Below are 7,518 nucleotides of genomic sequence, written 5' to 3'. Positions count from 1 at the left end.
GCCTTCTCGGATCCCCCAGCCTGGGTTAGGAGGCTGCCCTGGCCTCCCACAGCCCGTCTGGACTGTGCTCATGGACTGCTAACTTTCATTCGTTTATACAACAAATATCTGTAGAGCATAGTACATTCCAGGCTAAGTGCTGGGAATAGAACCGAAAACAAAAACTATAGTCCGCCAGAGAAGACTGACAATAAAATAAGTATAAATCTGTTTGGATTATCTACTGCCGTGTAACAAATCATATCAAACCTTCGCGGCTTAAAATAACAATCACGTTCTTTCCTCTCAGGATTTCTGTGGGTGGGCAATGTAGGAGGGGCACAGCCCGGCAGTTCTGGCTCAGGGGACCCACGTACGTGCTACTGGAGACGGCCGACAGAGGGCCAGATCTGGGGGGGGGGCGGCTGAGCACCCCTCTCTTCATTGACTCCCAGGACCCCTCTGCACGAGCTCTCCGACCTCTCCGTGTGAATGAGTTTGGGCCTCCTGACAGCATGGCGGGTTTTAGGGCAGTCATGGCAGGTGGCTCCCATCATAACGAACTTTCCAAGAAAACAAAGCAGACATGCATGGCACTTTTATGACCTGGCCTTAGTTATAAAAATAGGGTCCTTCCACCTCACTTTGTTGGTCATAAAGGTCTACCTGGGTTCAAAGAGAGGACATATTGACCCTTGATTTGAGGCGGGGAATGTCAAAGTCACATTGAAGAGGAGCATATGGGATAGAAGATATTATTGAGGCCGTTTTTGGAAAACACAATCTGCTACAAAACCCACTTGGATTTAAATAGGATCCCTCCATTCACCCTTGGAAGCTAACTCCTCCACATTTCACATTTCTGCAAATTCCCCAGGGGCTGACTTATATTTCCCCGATCACTTCGGATTCCAAAATCCTGCTTCTGCCATATTTGATTAATCCTTGGGGTTCTCACCGGCCTGTGGGGGCTGACTCTGTCACAAGCCATGAATCTTGGCCAGAAACTCCACCCCTCCCTCAGTTTCCACAAAACGCTCACCGGAGGCAAACGAGAACACAGTGGGCTTTGCTGAGGGTTTAGGGAGACAGAGGAGCAACTCTGGAGACTTGAAACTGAGTGTCAGGCACTCTGCTCCGAGGTTTATGCCTGGTCTCTGTACAGCGCACCCCTCACCTCACCTCACGTCCTGTCCCCTTTCACCCTCCTCCCCCTCCACTCTCTGCCTCTCCCCTTCCTCACCACCCCAACCCCCACCGCCATTTTTGTCAGCCAAGTTAAGCACTTCTCCAGCACCCCTGCCCTAGTCTCAGCCCCAGGCATCCTTCAGGAGGCTGAAACAAAGGGCTTCCCAAGTTCACAACTGCCTTCCCTGAAGTTCCCAGTAGATCCGTGGATTCAGTAATGGATGTTTCCCTCCGTTACCCAAGCCAGGACCATCAGGTGGGACCAAGGTTCTAATGGGGAAGTGCTTCATATGGACCACTTCACTTAGTCTTTGGAGCAACCTTATTCTGTCCAGTCTGCCTCTCTCACTGTGAGTTCTCAGAAGACCAGCCTGAGTCGTTGAGTCCTTGGACCCCACACAGGGCCTGACCCCAGAAGAGCACTCAAAAAAGGTTCACAAAATGACAGAAATTCAAATGACGGTGACACCAATGACTGAGAGGTCGGACCCTTCAAGCCAACCTGACCACCCCATCCCCAGAGGAGAGATATGCTCTGAGGCAGTTGTTGTAGGCTGTCCTCCATGCTGACCGTGGAGCACCCAACAGGAAGACAGCTCAGGAACCCCAGCAGAAAAATGTGTGAAGCACACAACAAGTGATTCACAGAAGGAGAAGCCCGGATGGCTAACAAGTGCATAAAGACCTACTTACACTCACAAATTACATCCATCATATTGGCAAAAATTAGAATGGCGGGTAATACCAAGTGCTGGCAGGCAGGCAGGGAGGTGGGAATGCTCCTGTACCGCTGGTGGGGCACCAAGTGGTTCAGTCATTCTAGAAACCTGACGATATTTAGTAAAATTAAGTAGATGTGTGTGCCATAACATAGCAGTTGCAACCCTGGGTATCCCAGGGAAATTCTCACACAGGTCCACAAGGGGACACCATCTGTGTTTGGGGACACATTTACAAGCGTGTTTTTTTTCAAGGAATTATTTGTGAGAGAAGGAAAGTGGGGACAACATAGATGTCCTCACCAGGAGAATAGATACTAAAACATGGGTTTTCTTGTCCATGTTTTCTTGGGTGTGCACTCAAACTATACAGCAATTGGAGGCAACATAGAGAGACTTTCAAACACATAGTGTTGAGTCGGGGCGGGGGGTGGTGAAAGATTAAGAATAACACCTCCTAGCACCCCAAACAACACTACATATTTCACAAAGAGATATGCATATTTAGGGTTACATATGGAATTCTCTGGAAAGAAGAGCCCAGTGAGGCGCAGTTAAGAAGAAGGAGAAAAACCCAACATACATTATGTATTTAACTTTGAGCTAGGCACAGTGTTCAGAGCTTTGTATGTATCATCTCAGTTAATCTTTAGAATCTCCTGTGAAGTAGGTACTACTAACATTTTTTCAGATGAGAAAACTGAGGCTAAGAAAGGCTGTTATACTATCCAAGGTCACATGGCTGTGAAAGTGAGGGTAAGTGCCAGGTTTTGACCCCGGGCCTTGGCCATGGTGCCCACCTTCCCCTGCCCTGCCTGAGTTCACCTCAATCCCAGCTATGCTGAACGAGAAGGGGAGGGGCAGAGAGAGAGGGAGAGAGAAGATTCCAAGCATGGTCCAACACAGGGTTCAATCCCAGAAACTGTGCGATCATGATGCCAAATCAAGTCAGACACCTAACCAACTGAGCCACCCAGGCACCCTGCTATAGTGGTTTTCTTGTCTTTTTTTTTTTAATTGAGGTGTAATTGACATGTAAATTCTATGAGTTTTGACAAATACCCTCACTGTTTGGGTAATCATTTCTTCTCTCCCAGTCTTAGTTTCCTCACCTACAAAATGGCGTGATGTCAACAACATTATAGGGTTGCTGTAAAAGAGAAAAGTGACAAGAGGCTAACACAGAGCCTGCCACACAGCAGGCAGGCAGTAAAGGTCTATTACTATTATTCTCAACAACAAAGACTAAACTGAGCATCCACTCTGTGCCCCAGGTATGTATGACCTGGAGACCTCCCGAGCAAATCAGAGATGGAGCCTGCCAGTCTCCTATGGATTATTCAACTATGCTGGGATGGGTACTGGGATAAAGAAGGCGTAAGGGAGGGGCGCCTGGGTGGCTCAGTCGGTTAAGCATCTAACTTTGGCTCAGGTCACGATCTCACAGTTCGTGGGTTCAAGCCCTGCGTCGGGCTCTGTGCTGACAGCTCAGAGCCTGGAGCCTGCTTCAGGTTCTGTATGTGTCTCTCTCTCTGTCCCTCCCCTGCTCGTGCTCTGTCACTCTCTCGGTCTCTCTCTCAAAAAAGAAATAAACATTGGGGCGCCTGGGTGGCTCAGTCGGTTAAGCGTCCGACTTCGGCTCAGGTCACGATCTCGCGGTCCGTGAGTTCGAGCCCCGTGTCAGGCTCTGGGCAGATGGCTCAGAGCCTGGAGCCTGTTTCCGATTCTGTGTCTCCCTCTCTCTCTGCCCCTCCCCCGTTCATGCTCTGTCTCTCTCTGTCTCAAAAATAAATAAACGTTAAAAAAAAAAAATTAAAAAAAAAAAAAAAAGAAAGGCATAAGGGACAAGGGGAATTGAGGGGGAGGAGTCCAGCCCAGCTTTGGGGATCATAGAGGGATTCCTAGAGGGAGGGACCCCTGAGCGGCACATTGAAAAGCCAACATTGAATAAGAAGGGGCGAGAGGCCTAGGTGCTGGGAAATGGGATTCCAGGCAAAGCAAACAGTATGCGCCCAGATCTGATGGCTGAAGGGAATGTGGTCCATTGGGGGAACTGCAAACAACAGCTGGCTGGAGGAAAGGGAGTGTGAAGGGTGCGGCCAAGATGAGCTGGAGAGGCCAGCAGGGCCTTAAGCGCCACACAAAGGAGAGGGCCCTCCCTGAGGGCGCCAGGGAGCCAGTAAAGAGGTTTAACACGGGGGTGAATAGGGCCACTAGGTGCGTATTTTAGAAAGTTCTTCCTGTGCTTTCTTCATTTTGCTTGACCCAGTTTATTCTTAATCTATCCCAGCCTGTGAGCTCCTTGAAGGCAAGAACCGTATCTGATTTTTCCTTAGATCCTCTCAGATCCTTGAGGGAAAGAGGCAGGGAATAAGGTGGGCGGGGCTGGGTTTAAAAAAAAAAAAGTCATTTTTGCATTCCTAGGGCCTCACTGCAAGAGGGAGGGTGTTCCCAGGGTGCAGTCAAGTGGGTGGGGGGGAGGGGGGGATGAGGGAGGGCTCAGAACCCTCCCTGGGCCCCCAGGGCCTACATATGGAAATCCCAGCCCCTCAGATTGGCAAAGCCCACCTGGATTTGATTCCCTCTCCAGCTACATCTCCCCCCCCACTACCCTGTCCTCTTACACTTGAGCTACACTGTTTTCTAGACTCCTTAAGGGTCATGCTCCCTCATGGCCTGTGCCTGCCCACACTGATGCCTATCCTTGTCATTCCTCTCCCCGGGTTGTCTTTCCCCTTCACCTCCATGTATCTGACCAGTTCTTACCCCTCCCCTGGGACTCAGCACAAGCTGCACCTTCTTCAGGGAGCTTTCCCTGATCTCCCTCCAGGATGGGTGAGGGTCCTCTTAAGACTGCACTCCACCAACAATTCTTATATGACCATGCTGGTTGTGTCTGCCATGGTCTGGGAGCTCTCTGCAAGGAAGAGTGGTTTTCTTGTTCACCTCGGTATCCCCAAGGCCTGGCAGGACCTAGTGTGACAACCTGTGTGAGCCCAGGGAGCAGGCCAGGCTCCTGAAGCGACATGCAGTGTCACTAAGACACATAAGATGTCCCAGACACAAAGGCCAAAAATGAGGTTGGAGAGATGGGCAGGCCCAGGTCACAGAGGATCTACCAGCCTAGGGTGGAAGGCAGGGCAGGGATTGAAGCAGAGGAGGACGCACTTTGTGGCACAGAAGGCTAGCGGCAGGGGACAGTGTGGAGGAAGGCTCAGAGGGGCCAGTTCGGAGCCCCCTGGAGACCAGCAGTCTGGCAGATTAGGGTGGCAGCTGAGGGAAGAGAAGGACGGGAGAAATATTCAAGGGGAGAAAGGACCAGACTTGGTGCCTGATTGTTCGTGGGCAGTAGGGGAGAGGGAGGAGTAGGAATGACTCCCAGTGCACCTTCCCGCATCTCTAGGGAGAGATGAAGGAGGCTAGCAGCCAACTCGGACACCAGTTACCTTGGACACAAATAACCCTCAGGGACCCTGCTCCGCCATCGCCTAGCTGCAGCCTCTGACAGCAGCCCCCCACGCCCCCCCCCCCACACACCCTGTTTTCCCAAAGGGCTGACTTGACGCTCTACTGGCTCCTCGCCCACCGCTCCCTCCCGCAGTCAGCTCCGCGCCAGCCAGGAGGGGAGGGGAGGAGAGGGGCGGGGCGGCCGCAGAAGCCCTGCAAGGAGGGGAGGAAGGGCTGGCGGAAGAAGCCAGCCCAGCGGACCCGAACCAAAGAGCAAGGGAGAGTAGGAGAAGAGGGGCCGTGAGGAACAAAAGAGAAGGAACAGCATAGTGTTACCAAACACTGGAGGTGCAAGATGCCTTCCAGGTCCTCTTGCCCCACCCCACCCCACCCCATTTTAGAGATGGGGAAACTGAGGCCCAGACATAAGGCCGAGTTTAAGAGCCTAGAACCCGGGTTGCAATAGACTCACACGCCCTCAGCTGGAGCAAGCACCTCTGCCCTGGTCTGGCAGGGATGGGTAAAGAGCGCCCCAAGGGCCCCCAAGTAGAAGACTGGCCCGCTAACTGAGCCTATGGTTCAAGTCCCCCAAAGTCCTCATAGTATAGACAGCTAGACTGAAAGTCAGGGGAGTTGAGTTCTCACTCAGCTGTGTGACTGAGCAAGTCAAGATATCTCTAATCTCTCATTTGTAAAATTCCTAATCATGCCTTTCTTCGCAAGAAGGCACTGAAGTCAGGGATGAAAGAGGACTTTATGAGTCCAAAGAAGCCATAGGACCTCAGGATGATTGGGTGCTAACTTCATGTCCCTAAGCGAGTCAGTCCTCTCTCCGGGCCTCAGTTTCCCCAAACACACAATCAGAGGACTACATCCATTGATCTTAAAGGTCCAGTCCCTCACTGAAAGCCTGCAGGATGTAGCCAACTCTCTTCCAAAGTTTAAAATTCTAGAGTAAACAAACCGCACCACCTCATTCTCCAGCCCCCAAAACTGGCTCTTGGAAGCCCTCTTCTGACGTGTCACCGGTCACCGGAGGGTCACTGCCGCCGCCGCCCAGGTACGACTATCTGAGTCCAGAACTAAACCCAAAACGTCAAGGTCCCTCGCCGCCCCGGCTGCAAACCTCCGGCGGTGGCCCCTAGGGGGCAGTGTTGCCCCGAACTTGGGCAGGCGCCGCCGCTGCCCCCGCCCCAACGGGCGCCGGGAGAATACTTGAGTTCTGGGAATGTTTGACGCCCCCAGCACACACACCGCCCCCCGCTGCCGGCCCCAGCCCCGGGGGCTCCCGCGCCGCGCGCTGCCGGCCCGGTGCGGACTTGCTGCTGGCTCCCCCACCGCTCCCAGCAGAATGCACTTCGCAAGGATAGGGCTTTTGTTTTTATTTTTATTTTTTGCAGGAGTGGGGGCCAGGTACCGGGCTCTTGCCGCTTCCTGCGGACTACGATGTCTGTGCTCCGAGATCCGAAGGAAAAATTTGAGGGGCGGGAGGGGGGGCTTGTTGTACCAAAAACCTGTCAGCTGCTTCCCTCGTCATCCCTTTATCCCTTTTAGCACCCCCTACATTTGGCGGTCATCCACCCCGTACGTCCTCCCGCATATCCATCTCCAAGGATCCCCCAAACCCCAGGAAGAGCCCCGGGACTGGAGAGGTGCAGGGAGCTATAGGATCCGATGTCCCCAACCCCACCACCAGCCTCGCTTTCCCCAGCTCAAGCCCAGGCCCAGGGGCCGAAACACAGCCCAGATTTGAGGGGTTGGGCTTGGAGGGGGGGGTGACCCCTGCTGCGAAACCCCCAACCCCAGCTGAGCAGCAAAGTCGGGGTTTGGAGTGCAGGCGGTAAAGGGGAAGGGAAAGCCCCATTCAAGTTTGGTCCAAAGGTTTAACGGGAGGGAGGGGAGTAGGAAGAATTTAAAGCCCCGAACCCACAAAGCAGACTTTTTAAAAAATTATAATTGAAAACATCTCGAAGTAAGGGCCGCCAGAAGTGGGCCAGCTCACCCCCCCCCTGCCCCATCCCCCTCCCCTGCTCCCCGGAGTCCGATGAAGTCATGATAAGTAGGCTGCAAAAAAAAAAAAAAAAAACTGGGGGAATGGGGGGGGTTGGGGGCACAGGGGTCCCAGGCTGGGGCCCCGCGTGGACACAGTTTGGATACTATGGTTACGCGATCCGACCCAAACAGC

This window comes from Panthera leo, chromosome C1 (genome assembly GCF_018350215.1).
Source record: "Panthera leo isolate Ple1 chromosome C1, P.leo_Ple1_pat1.1, whole genome shotgun sequence".
NCBI lineage: Eukaryota > Metazoa > Chordata > Mammalia > Carnivora > Felidae > Panthera > Panthera leo.
This window is presented reverse-complemented; position numbering follows the sequence as displayed.